This window comes from Pelophylax lessonae (genome assembly GCF_965119305.1).
Source record: "Pelophylax lessonae genome assembly, chromosome: 13".
NCBI classification, from domain to species: Eukaryota; Metazoa; Chordata; class Amphibia; order Anura; family Ranidae; genus Pelophylax; species Pelophylax lessonae.
In genome coordinates, this window is record NC_138780.1 from 19788523 (window position 1) to 19803221 (window position 14699).

The 14699-nt window shown below is 42.9% G+C and overlaps 1 protein-coding gene and 1 long non-coding RNA gene across 2 annotated transcripts in view; both read left to right on the forward strand.

Moving 5' to 3' along the window:
• The window catches only part of LOC309569108 (uncharacterized protein), a gene marked incomplete at both ends in the record, with an annotated part of 152652 nt that overhangs the window by 73665 nt on the left and 64288 nt on the right, over positions 1-14699 (forward strand). The window lies entirely within an intron of this gene.
• Positions 1-14699, forward strand: part of LOC309569753 — a 39639-nt gene that overhangs the window by 7758 nt on the left and 17182 nt on the right. Inside the window, exons 2-3 of the long non-coding RNA XR_014226094.1 lie at positions 2651-2724; positions 7633-7650. This is a non-coding gene — a long non-coding RNA (uncharacterized lncRNA). The remainder of the gene's footprint in view (positions 1-2650; positions 2725-7632; positions 7651-14699) is intronic.

Below are 14699 nucleotides of genomic sequence, written 5' to 3' on the forward strand. Positions count from 1 at the left end.
TAGGGGGTGGAACCAAGGAATGGTGCTCAGAGGTGGGTAGGGGGCGGAGACAAGGGATGACTTAGAAGAGGGGAGTTCCCACACTTTTCTGAGAAAATAAAGCACTATATATATATATATATATACATACAGGGCTTTTTTTTCTCAGAAAATAGGTACAGGGACTCAACCACGACCCCCCAAAACCCCCCTCTTCCCCCCACACACACACACTTGAAATGCAATCAAATAGTGGGCGTGGTCATATTTCAATAACAGTGGGAGGATTAAAGAGGCAATAACAGGAGTGCATTACGTACAGAGTGGAGAGTTGGGGGGCTCGGGGGAGTTTAAAAATAGAGTGCAGAGTTTGCGGGAGCATTACGTACATAGTGCAGAGTTCAGGGGTGTGCTGCATACATAGTACAGAGTTCAGCCTTCTTCCACAGCTGCTTACCTCTGAACCCCTCATCCACATCTCACTATCACCCCTCTTCAGCTCTAACCACTGCATGCAACCCCCATCTTATGCCCCCATCTTCTCCCCATCTCCTTTAAAGCTCCACCATCTTCCACATGTCTTACTTTTGTTGCTGTATTAAAGCGGTTGTAAACCCAGAAAAAAAAAAAACAAAACAAAAAAACAAACCCTGCAAGACAAAGGCATAATGAGCTAGTATGCATCGCATACTAGCTCATTATGAATTACTTACCTTAGAACAAAGCCCCGACACGGACCCCGGACACCGCTGCGGGCGCTGACATGATCCCACGGCGTCTCTTCCGGGTTCGGCGGGTTCGGCGGATCCGGCGCTGTGATTGGCCGGAGCCGTGATGACGTCACTCTTGCGCATGATTTTCCGGCAAGCTCCCGGCAAGGGAAGCTGAAGGTCCACCGGACCTTCAGAGCGCATGCGCCGCTCGCGCGAGGGGCTGCATGCACTGCAAATATCTCCTAAACCGTGCCGGTGTAACGTGAGAATTACCTACCCCGTGAGAAAAACCTACCCTCGTCACTTCCGGCCAGGAACAGCTGAGCAGCGCAGCACTGCGCATGCTCAGAGCTCCGGATACCTGATGGAAGAACTGAGAAGCTGACTAGTGCGCAAGCGCACTAGTATGGAAATATGTCGGTGTACCGTGAACAAAACCTACCCGCGCGGCGGTTGCATAAAACAGCTGTGCAGCACTATGAGTAATCTCCGCTCCTGTCCCGGTCACTTCCCTGCTCTCGGCAAGTAAATATAAAAGCGGCTCTCGGCTCCGTGATGTATGTTTTCATACACCCGCCGCCGCTTTTATATTTACTTGCCGATAGCAGGGAAGTGACCGGGACAGGAGCGGAGATGAGTCATAGTGCTGCACAGTTATTTTAATGTTACCGCCGCATTACATACAGTGCCGTGCACCGGAAGTGACGAGGGGTAGGTTTTTCTCACGGGTAGGTAATTCTCACGGAACACCGGTTTAGGAGATATTAATTGTACCTACAGGTAAGCCTTATTATAGGCTTACCTGTAGTTAAAAATGAAAAAAAGCGGGATACTACCGCTTTAAGCTGAAGCACCCAGCTGGCTCAGTTACTTCCCCGCACACTTTATTTGGCAGTGCCTCTCTCACTTGCGGGGAGATCATCCAAGGGGGTTGTCGGCATCTGCACTGCACCCTGGACACCTGCTTTTCCCTTGTCCCCATCCTGCACTCAGGGGGAAACACTCAGATCTGTGGGAGCCGTTGGGAGACAAGATGTCACTTGTAAACACAGAAGTCAGACTTCCGTGTTTACAAGTGATAGTGGTGATCAGGGAGGCAAGGGCCTGAGCCAAAGGTGGTGGAACTGAGTTCCACCAAGTTCCAGCTGAAAAAAGCCCTGTATACATACTGTACATATACAGTATAATTATAATGTTTTCAAAATAGAGTTGATCCAGAATTTTGGACGCAATTTCATGGATTTGGATGGTCCGATCTGAATTTCAATTTTACTTTTTGTGGTTCAGAATTCCAACGGGCTTCTGCGAGAAAGATCTTACTTATATCTGCTTCTGCTGTTACCTGAGCACACTTAGCTTTAATACCAGCGTCAGCAAGTCCCACTGGTCAGTCTTTGTATCCCTGATAGGATGTATAAAGGAAATGGTTCCCCTTTTCCTCATAAAGCAAAGCTTACCTAACTATTCTGTACACTTTGGTATCATGTGCTGCTCTGTAATACACACTTTTTGGATAGGCAGTGTGGAAGTACTGCCATTAATTGCAGTGAATTGGGTTTTTTTTATTTTGCAATTCTTTTTTTGAGGTAAAGATTGCGAAAATGGATATGAATGTACTCAGCCCTTGCATTCGCTGTCCTTTCTGACGCCACTTTTGCTTCCTTCCTCTTTTACGCTGGCTGTAGCTGCACTCTCCATGACACCTGATCCATCACATCAATTGGGAGCTGCTGGACACTGGCATTTGTTCACAGTTTTTCTTAGTCATTGTAAATATGAAATAGCTCAATGCAGCTAGACTTAAAGTGGGTGAGGGTCAGAAGGTGGCCAGATGCAATAGTGAAGGAACTCAGAAGCATCAGAAAATGATCTTGAATGCAAACTGAATGCTTTATACATTTGTCTATATACAGAAGGACTTAATATTATACATGTTTCTTGGTTGTATTTCTTTTCAGCAGAAAATCAGCATTGTGTAATATTGGTAGAGCAATGTGTGGACTGCAGCTTCCATTTCAGATCATCCTCATTTGTAAGTAGGAGATTTTCTCATTGCTCTCTCTATGTTTTTTTTTATAGTTATTTTATTATATTATATTACCTATATTATATTATATCATATCATATCATATCATATCATATCATATTATATTATATTATATTATATTATATTATATTATATCGACTGTATAAACTAAAGTTCCAATGCTTAGAATTACCCAGCAATGTTCATGTTTTTCTTTAAAAGTTATACATTTAATGAACAAAATATCATTACGTTGGTCAAAAATTGTAATCAGTCCTTTTGCCAATACCATAACATTTTTTTTTATTTCCTGTAAATCTTCTGTTAGTTAAACTTTACATTAATAAAATAATCGATTTGTAGCTATTACAGGTTGCTGACCTTACTACTGATATATTGGGGAAACTCCAACCACCATCTTTAGTTTTTCCCAGAGGTGATCTTTTCTTTGACCTTTTGGTAAGGCCCAGTTCACACTGGTGCGACATACGCTCCGACTTTGGGAGCATGACATTTATAAATCAATTATTCTCTATGACAGCCGTCTTAACTGGTTCAACACAAGTCAGTCCGACTTTGAAAAGGGTTCCTGTACTACTTTTGGTCTGACTTTGGTCCGTTAAGCCCCTTCAATATTATTGAACTCGGATCAAAGTCGAATCATCATTTTAACTGATCCGACTTGTGGCATATGACTTGTGCTTTGAGAATCTTGAAGGGGACACCCCACGCCAAAATTTAAAAAAAACTGTGTGGGCCCCCATCATATAAAACCCTTGGGTCTGGCGTGGCTTTGAGGGGAACCCCCATCCAAAAAAAATAAAACGGCATTGGTTCCCCCCCAAAATCTATACCAGGCTCTTATCTGAGCATGCAGCCAGGTAGGTCTGGAAAGGGGGGGGGCGAGCGAGCAAGTGCCCCCCCTCCTCCTCCTGGACCATACCAGATCACATGCCCTCAACATGGGGGTTGGTATTTTGGGGCAGGGGGGCTCTGTGCCCCCCACCCAAAAGCACCTTGTCCCCATGTTGATAGGGAAAAGGGCCTCTTCCCGACAACCCTAGGCGGTGGTTGTGGGGGTCTGCGGGCAGGGGGCTAATCGAAATTTGTAAGGGGGCCCCCCCTTTAACAAGGGGGCCCCCAGATCCCAGCCCAGGCCCCCCATATATGAACGAGTAGAGGTACATTGTACCCCTACTCATTCACCCAATAAAGTGTCAAAAATAAATAAATACAGTACACAGGTTTGATAAAGTCCTTTATTAAAATTGAAGAATGTACCTATCGTAGCTCCAATGTGTCTTCTTTATCTAGTGATGTCTTCTCCCTCTGGTTCTTCTCCCTCGTCTTCTTCTCCTTCCCTTCTTATCCTCTTCCGCTGGCTCCTGCTATTGTGTCGGCTCCTGCTGTCTGCCATTTCTTATATAGTGGCCACCCGGTGACGTCATCTGGAGACCCTGCCCCCTTGTGATGTCACGGACCAGGGAATGATGGGGCAGTGACGGCAGACAGTGGGAGCCAACACAAAAGAAGGAGCCATTGTTGGAAGAACACATCAGCGGAGGGAGAAGAACCGGCAGAAGAACCAGAGGAAGAAGATCTCAGAGGGAGAAGAACCCAAGAAAGAACCAGAGGAAGGAGACATCAGTGGAGGCAGAAGAACCAAAGAAGATATCACAGAAGGGAGAAGACATCACTGGAGAAAGAAGACACGCTGGAGCTACGACAGGGACATTCTTCATTTTTAATAAAGGGTTGTCAAAAACCTACTGTATTTATTTATGTTTGACAGTTTTTTGAGTGAGTGAGTAGGGGTGCAATGTACCCCTACTCATTCACATAGGGGGACCAGGATCTGAGGACCCCCTTGTTAAAGGGGGGGGCTTCCCGATTCCGACCCCCCCAACCACCGCCCAGGGTTTTCGGTCAAGGTGCTTTGATGAGGACAAGGTGCTTTGGGGTAGGGGGCACAGAGCACCCCTTCCCCAAAGCACCCATCCACCCATGTTGAGGGCATGTGGTCTGGAATAGTCCCAGGAGGGCGCTCACTCGTCCCCCCTTTTTGACCTGCCAGCCTGCATGCTCGGATAATGGTCTGGTGTTGATGTTGAGGAGGACCCCACACCATTTTTTTTAATTTGGTACCGTGATTCCCCTTAAAATCTTGGGCTTCGGGGGGGGCACGCTGTTTTTTATTTTTTTATTTTGGCATGGGGTTCCCCCTTCAAGAATTGTACCACACTTAAAGGGCCTGGTATGGTTGGATCCTGTTCATTGAAGTTGCATGGAAGTTGGACATAAAGTCTTAGGGCAAAGTCGGATCAGAAGTCGTCTGAGAAATGTGAATCCGGCTAAAACTGTTCACACGAGAGGTAGACCGAGTTGGAATCTGGCAGTTGTATTGGCTAGTCTATCAAAGGCAATACTCTGTCTTCCTTTATCATAGTTTGGCATAGTTGAGAAGTATACTTCAAATTTCGCTAATTAAGTGCTCACCACAAAGGAATAGCATGACATTGTAAAATAGAATTGGCAACCAGCATCAAAGTAACCCCATACCATTATATTTTTCCCTTTTATGCTATACAGGAGGAATCAAGTACTCTTACATCATTCTTTCATTTGCTTTACATATCATATAGGTTTTTTTCCATAGTTCAATCTCTACAAATTTAGGGCCTGTACATGAGGGATTTAATTCATGCCAGAACTACTTTTTTACCCATACCAGCCAATGAGGATGTAAACAGCTTAGAAGGAGGTCAACTGCAGGTTAAAGTCACCCGCCCATGAACCGTAAATGGTTTCAGAAGCATCTCAAACTAATATAAATGCAAGAATAATGCACCTGAAAAGAACTTGCGTTTGCTCACAACCCTAAAGGCCAACAACTTAGATGCCTGACGGCAGACTTATCTAGTCTAGAATATTCTTTTCCAGTGATCTATTGTCCATTGCCTGTTCTCTTCTACTCATAGCTATTTATTTTTATTTGCCAATTTTAAATTTGGCCTTTTCTTTGAAAAACTGCTGTTAAGGTCAGAATCCCACTGTTGTCTTTTTACCTATCAGATGCCACCACCAGTTTTTGGCCTGGTTGATCACTGTGTTCCCCATTCTATGTGTATATTAACCACTTGCCTACAGGGCATTTTTACCCTCTTCCTGCCCAGGCCAATTTTCAGCTTTCAGCGCTGACACACTTTAAATGACAATTGCGGGGTCATAAAACACTGTACCCAAATTCAATTTTTATCATTTTTTTCAAACAAATAGAGCTTTCTTTTGGTAGCATTTAATTACCACTGTTTTTTTTATTTTTTGTTAAACAAACAAAAATAGACCAACAAAAAAAAAAACAAAAAAAAACATTTTTCATAGTTTGCTATAAAATTTTGCAAACAGGTAATTTTTCTCCTTCACTGATGTACGCTGATGAGGCTTGACTGATGGGCACTGATGAGGCAGCACTGCTAGGCACTGATGAGGCAGGACTGGTGGGCACTGATGAGGCTGGACTGGTGGGCACTGAGAGGTGGCACTGAAGGGCACTGCGAGGTGCCACTGATAGGCGGCACTAATGGGCACTGATAGTTTGCACTGATGGGCTCTGATAGGCGGTACTAATGGGCACTGATAGGCAAGTGACACTGATGAGGAAGCACTAATGGACACTGATTGACAGCACTGATGAACACTGGTAGATGGCACTGAAGGGCGCTGATTGACAGCACTGATGACCACTAATAGATGGCACTGAAGGGCACTGATTGGCAGCACTGGTGGGCACTGTTGGCAATGCACTGATAATCAGGACACAGATAATCAGTACTCTGATTATCAGTGCAGATGTCCCTTTAACACAACCCGGTAATTGGCTTTCTTCTTCTCCCGCTGTCAGCAAAAAAAGAGAAAAGCCGATAACCAGCTTGTGTTTACATCCTTAGATCAGTTGTCATTGGAAACAGCTGATTGTGTGGTAAAGTGCTGCTGTGATTGGCCCTTTACCCTGATTTGTGATCAGCTGAGTCACCGGGGGGGGGGGGGGGGGCGTGCGGGCAACACAATCATGGGAAAACATCCATGAATGCCATTCCTGCATTGTAAGCCCGCATTGTAGCAGTCTTTTGGCTATAGTGTGGGCGGAAAGCTGTTAAAGAGAATTTTCACTCTGTAAACAAAAATATTAAGTCCCCGTTCACACTGGGGCGACCTGTGAGGTTACCTGGTTGCCTCACACGTCGCCTTAGGTCGCCTTCCATAGGGAAGCTGCGGACCCGTTCTAATAGGAGCGACACAAGTCGCTCCGACTTAGAAAAAGGGTCCGGAGCTTCTTTGGGGCGACCCTTAGCGACCGTCATAGACTTCAATGTTATGAAATCCGTGGCGGCCGCTCCGAGGTCACGGCGCGCTGCTCGCACCGCGACCTCGGAGGTCGCCCCTGGAAGTCGGATCGCCCCTATGTGAACGGGGCCTAAAAGTCAGCAGCTACAAATACAAAGGCAGTAGTGCAATACATTGAGTGCAACAATAAATAAATAAATAAAAAAAAGAATAATAACTGTTATATGTAAAATTAGAGAAGCTGGATTTTTTTAACTATTTTTGCCCATTTATCAGCTTCCCCATTAGATAAATGATTATCACATAAGGATTGAGACAAGGGAAGTAGAATGGGGGAGGGGGGAGTTGGATTTTAAAGAAAAAAATACATGTAAATTCAGCTTTCCCTATCTCTGCTTTTAGTAATTACTTTGACACAATCAATTTTCACTGAAGGTCATCTCAGCATACAGTATGTGTTCATTTATCATATGCTCAGTTTTGAATTGGCCAGTTTTGCGAAACATTTATTTTAATTAAACCACAGAGCCTTAATTATAACACGTCTTTTTTCTCTGTTTCCTCCAACAGCTCTGATCGGACAGCTAAGTAAGTTCAAATTTTTCGTATACTGTATGTTAGAAAACAATGTATTTCAAGAATTTTTTTTATAAAGTTGGGGAATGTACTCTTTGAACGGGCTATATTTTAGCTCAGTAAAAAAAGAAAAAAAAAGCGGCCTTAAAGTATAATTAAAAGCAAAACTTTTTCTTTAGTTTTAAACAGAGTGGAGAGGGGTTAGAACCCCCGTCAGGTTTTCCTTTTCTGTCTGTGCCCCCATTAGGAAGATTCACCCTCTCTGCTTGTCCTGTTTACCATTATGTTTGAAAATGAAAGTAAAATAGAATTCTACAGTTTGGGTTGTCCCCAGAAAAGTAATAAATGGGAAATCTCCCAATGGGGACACTAGTTCTGCTGACCTGGAGGTTACCAAGGGACTCCCTAATTTGCAGGGATTTCTTCTCACTTCCTGTTTGGGCTATGGGACAGAAATAGTAGGAAAATCCCCCCCAGTGGGGCACAGATGGAAAAAAATAAACCAACCAATATAGTGTAATATTGTCACAGTACATATGATAAAACATGCCAAAAATAAAAAACAAAAAAGCCTCATCAAATTTGTAAATCAAAATATATCCGTGAAGTGTCTAAAACTGGTGAACAAATAAGTGCACCAAAGTAATGTGAAGTGACCCACGGCAATCTTCCACCAATGTGGCTGAAATGCACGCTCACCTGTAACAAATAATAGCTGTGCCTAGAAGATAACTCTAGGTGATCATCTGGTAGATCAAGAGTAGTGATTCTCCTCATATAGCCAGCTCGTAGTGTATGTAGAAAACAAGGGGGAAATCCATATTGTCATAAGCAAAAACAGGTTTATTAAAGAAAATGCAGATCACACTTACATGAAAGTAAGCAGCTAACAATACGTCTCTCTCCTCAGCAAGTCTGTAGCTATGGCAGTAAGCCAGGCAGTCCACTGCCCGGCATCAGTGGGTGTGTATGACACCGTTTCTCTCGCTCTGGCTGCACGCCAGGCGATCAGCTGTTCCAGTCCCAGCGAGTGTATGGAAAGCCTCCGTCAGTAGCTCCTCCTACGTGTTGCGTCATTGACACGTGACTTCCTCAGGATGGAGCTAGATGACACCAAGCCGGAACTAAATAGTCAACGGCTCCTGTGTAGGTGTTGCCATAGGGACATTTCTGAAGACATTGGCTGTAATATTAAGACTAACAGTACCTCTATCAGAAAAATAAGTCTAGAAGACTCAGTATGACCAATATTAGCCCTCAATGTGCTAAATTAAAAGCAAACATGACAAAATATAATATAATTGAAAGGTCATTAAAAGGAGATCATATCAAAGCAGAACTTGAAAACACTACATGTAAAAACATGAGCTAAAGAGGAGCTGGGTGATAAAACCAATCCAAAGAAAATTGTTAAAATTGAAATAAGCTCCAATTAAGGAACATAATAAGACATAAGATAACCTCATAAAAACATAAAATAGGCAACAAAGAGTGTGGACGTCTCCAAGTGAGGAAGCAACTGCGAGCAGGGCTGCTTATCTCTGAACCAGGATACAAAATGTTTGCTCTGTAAAGGACGCTTACCTTGGGACAAGGACTGTATCAAGCTACGGACACAGCTGGCATGATTTGTACAGACAAGGATGAATTTTTCATAGAGCCACTAGAGAAAGATAAGAAAGAAGAGAGGAGTGGAAGATGGCATGTTGTGTATCGCCGATCGGCTATCATAAAATCTTTTCCAAGTCAGAATGTTGAGACTCACCATAATGACACTGACCTGAAACCCACACCCTAAGGCTTTGTTAAGGAGAAGGAGGGTGAAGCAATCTTGCATGTACCACCATCCAGCCCCATTGAGAGACCAGCCTTACTATAGATGTGGAGGAGCTCGGTGCAGGACTGATCCATCCTTTAAAGGGATCAAAAGCGATTTAGGTCTGTGTGACCTAAGGCCATCTGGCAAGAAGTATTAATTGTCCATTTCACAAGAGCACAAGTTGGAGCACTAAAACACTGAAGAATTAATTTGAGTTACTTTTGCATGGACTATGATCACCAGTTGCACATTATTTTTGTGAATTATCAATTTTTCCTGTCAGCTATATATTCATTGATATATTTTTAGCACACCGAATAATTTTTTTTTATTATTATTAATCACAACAGTCACAGATTGTGTTATTAGTTATCACAACAGTCACAATTTTTGCACTTATATCGTGATATACTATTTATTATCATTATACTTTTGGGTCCCAGTTTTATACTAAATTTCACATGAATGACATATATGTTCGGAGATAAACCCATTATTCATACACTTTTTCTTCATTTTTGGAAGGTATAAATTTAATACAATATATATCAGAAAAATCAATATAAGTTCATACACACGATAGACACATCTGATAGCATACCACCAAAAAAAAAAGATCAAAACGCCCACCTAAATTGATGTAAACGCCCACCTATACCTGCGCCTACTTCATCTTTTTACCTACTTAAGGCAACAAAGGCAGCAAGGCGTCACTCAAGAGCAATCAATATAAATTCTTTTAAATGAAAAACTAAAAATCACATTTACCAACATTGAAGGCAAGGCCACACATCATCTATAGGTCAGGGAGATAGAAAGTATGGGGCTCAAATGGCAAAAAACAAAAGGAGGGTAAAAAAAAAATAATTAGAAATGAAACAATGGAGATCAAATTCTGTATTCCAACCTTGGGGCTGGAGTGTTCCTAATTCAAAAATCCAATACGATCCACATTTACTGATCTCAGTAACTAAATTACTGCCCCTCCAGTTAGATCGGAATTTGTCAATTGCCCAAAATTGTAGTTTTGTGGGATCTTTACTTGATGCCTTGCCTTGATAAATTGTGTTTAGGGAAGCCATTGATAATATTTGTCACATCAGGTTATTTTATCCGTTTCCACAGAGGTCTTTTCATCCTCCCTACATATTGTTTAGAGCAAGGACATTGGAGGATGTAAATGACTCATTCTGATCTACATGTTATGACTTCTCTGAAAAGATATTGTCTTCCCGTTGTGGTAGAAGTAAACTGTTTGCATTTAAGCCCATTTTTATTTGTCTTCTTACATGCAAAACAACTTCTGCATGGGAAGAAACCTTTTTCTTGAAAAAAAGCCAGACTCTGTTTCTTAGGGGGATCCACTACATTTTTTGCCACGATGTTCCTAAAAGTGGGAGCCCTATGATAAATAAACCAGGGTTGTTGAGGTAAAAAAGATGGTAACTGTCTGTTAGACTTCAGAATAGGCCAATGTTTACGGAATATTTTTTCCAGTTGTTTATGCTGAGCCTGATAGTCAAGAATAATTTACATTTCTATTTTATATCGTTCCTTCTCCCGAACTTGAATAATATTATCTCTTGGTATATTAATAAAGGATTAAAGTGTTTGATATACAAAAAATATGTTAGCAAAGTACCGACATCCCAGTTGAATAATCAATCTGTGGTAGAAAAAGAAGACTACCAGAAAAGATGGATGGGGGCTCGAGGTATCCGAGCCTTCATCCAGAAAATACATGGAAGACCATGAGTGAGCATAGAGAAGAGAAAGATATAGAGAAGAGGAAGAACAAAGACTGGGTAAGAAAAAAAGAGAAAAGAAATGGAAAGGAAGGGAAGGGGAGGGGGAGAGAGGGGGGACAAGAGGAGAGCAGGGAAGGAATAAAGAAAAGGGGAGAAAAAAGAGAGAGGAAGACAAGGAAGCAAGAATGGAAAGATGAGAAAAAAGAAAAAAAGAGAACAGAACAAAGGTCCAAGGAAAAATGATGAGGGCTGGTGGGATTTTAATGGTACCGTAGAAAAAATCATAGAAAAGGTGATAAAATCAAGTATTTTATTTATACATCATTAAAAACCAGGTAGGGGGAGACATTTGTATATGTATAAAAACATATCATCGAGTACATACAATGCAGTAACAGAGGTACAGACAATAGGCGATGACAAATATATAGCTCATCCGATGTGCAGGACCTCGGAGAATTAACCCAACATGTTTCGCAGCCTATTTGGGGCTGCTTCTTCAGGGGTCTGTAACATGCTATATAAGAAGAGAGTCTTAATAGACCTATGTAGAAAAATAACAGGTAATAAATAAACAAACAAACAAGATACAACTTAATGGTTAAACATGCACATGCGGCTCCTGTGTATACAATGCACAGCCCATCACCACAAATCGTCACCCGGCAGTGCACCAAGGAGAAAGAGAGCCCGGGATCCCCACAATACGTCTTACCCACGGATGTGGAGGAGAGATAAGGCAGGGATAGCCAAGTGGCGTATGTGTTGTGAACCGAACGAGGCACCCAGGGGGATACCAATAGGGTTCGAAAAGTGGGAAAGGAATACCAAAGGTTCGCAAAGGGATATCCCAGGGATGTGTTTGCTCAAGAAGGTAAAAATAAAAATGCAATAGTTTACCTTCAATAGTACTGAATTATATACAGCTCGATAATGAGATAGAGTAAATTGGAACCCAAGAGCTCCTATCTCTGAAGAGAGAAATATAAGATATATTTAAAGACATAACTACTCCTAGCAGAAAACAACTTAAAGGGAACAAGAGAGAAAGAGAGGGAAGGGGAGAGAAGCCAGGGAACATAGAAAAAGAGAAAGACAGAACAAAAAAAGCGACACAGGGAAAGGAAAAAATAGAAAAAATAGAAAAAATAGAATAAATAGAAGGGGGGGAAAACCAAACACAAAAACCCGAAAAGAAAAAAGAAAAAGTGGGAAAGGAGAGGGGAGGGGGAGAGGTAAAGAAGGAGAAGCAAGGAAACAGTAAGAAAAAAAGAAAGAAAAGAAAAAAGGGTGGCTACGTCACAGAGAATGCTGATAAATTATGGAGAGGCCGATGGAGGAAAAAGTAGCTAAGCATCTACAGATACAATGGGTAGTGTCTAGTTGTCATGCTCTTTCTGAGGCACGCCAAAGGAACCTCCTAATAGTATCCAGATAGGGTTGTCCCAGTAGCACAAAGCACCTAATGGGGAGATACAGGAAAAAATTGGAAATGAGACATAGCCTGAGGGATCGCATGATAGCAAACCTCCGGGCATGACCACCAATCAAACAGCAGACCTCCGGGCAAGACCATCGACACGTACTTACCCACATGTATTCCGATGGAGAGCATGGCCTTCTCACAAAGGTATGAAATGCCAAGCTTCCCGCTTATGTACTACCTCAACCCGACGCCGGGCGCGCGTCATAGACATGCGCCAAGGCGTGGGTCAGATCCTCAACTGTGCGCGCACCGGAAGCGCGCATAGTGCTGCACTGAACTCGGCCACACCACACAGCCGCATGCAGCCATGGAGAGCGGAAGTGGAGGTAAAACTACCTCCACATCCCGCGCCTCCACCCGAGGATCACACATCCGTGGGAAGCGAGAGGAGGAGCCAGGACTCACCAACCTACCATAGGGGCAAAACAAACCAGGCGGTCAGAGGGGTAGATGAGCGTGCATTGCAAACAGTAACAAAGGGAGCCAATTGAGCATGTGAATGGATGAAACAAAAGCAAAAAATGAGTTACCATGTAAACAACAAAGTATACAAGGAAATACACCTAGTGCAGCAATAGATGCAGTATATATAATGCACTACATTTAACAATAACGTGGCGATCCGTGGCTGGGGAAAGAAAAAGGAAGGGGGGGGAAACAGGGGAGGGGAAGGGAAACATAGCCAGCAAAGGACCGTCACGTTGTATACATTATAAAGTATCATAAATTACCTTTCCATGAATAAATCAAAAGTTTATGGAAATTGCCACATGAGTCCAAACTGAGGATTGGTCAAGAACAAATCATAAAGAAAATAAATAGACATGTGGCTCCCAGGAAGCGGTTATCAAAAAAGCCTCACAAACGCACAATTACGTTTGTGGAGTGAGCTGATTTTTATTTCTCCCAGAGTCTTTGTGGCCCTATCTCATGACTGCCAGGTAAAACAAGGGACCAACGTGCATGGGGTAGGGGTCCCGTCAGGTGTGAGTGGGGTAATATGTCTAAATGAATAACTGTCAAGTGTATGGAACATTACGGTGTCAGATTGCAAGACAGTCTCTATCCCAAGAATGGTTTATAGGTTAAAACCTCATTGATTCCTGGGGGTTTGATGGCATCCAGCGACTCAATCCAGTAAGTTTCTTTTTGTAAGATGCGCTTGTCCCAATTACCCCCACGGGGGTCTGGGGCAATAACATCCAAGACCGTGAATTTCACTGTTTTGTTGTTATATCCATGGTGCAAACCAATGTGCCTGGTGACACTCGTTTGTATGGTTCCGCCGTCAGAGTGGTAGATGTGGTCCCCAATACGTTGGCTCAACTTACGAATCGTCTTGCCGACGTAGAAGGCCCCACATTGACAGGTCATCAAATAAACAACACCTTGCGTATTGCAATCAGCAAAGTGTTGGGGCCTAAAGTATCTGCCGTTGGGTAATCGGACCTTTGGTCCGCAAAGGATCCAGGGACATTTGTCACAGGATCCACAGGGATAAGTGCCTTTTTTGAGAAATTGAGGAGTGTTATCTGGTCTGTAGTGACTTTTTGTCAAGCGGTCACGAAAGGAAGTCGCACGTCTAAATACCATATTAGGTCTGGTACCTAGATATTTGGCCAAGGTGTGATCCTGAGTAAGGATGGGCCAATGTTTGCTGAGGATCCTACGTAAAAGATTGTCATGTGCAGAAAAGGTGGTAATAAATCTGACATTTTGATTGACCTGTTGGTTCTTGACTTTGTAGAGAAGTTCAGTTCTCGACCAGGACATAGCCCGATTATATGCTTTTCTAAGCAATTTTCTGGAGTAGCCCCTCACAAGTAGGCGCTCTTGCAAATGTTTGGCTTGTATTTTGAATTTGTGTTCCGTGGAGCAATTCCTGCGGAGTCTTAAATATTGGGCATAAGGAATGCTATTTATCAGGGGGGTGGGATGGGCACTTGCTGCGCATAGGATCGTATTGCCAGCACTAGGCTTGCGATAAAGATCGGTATCAATAGATCCA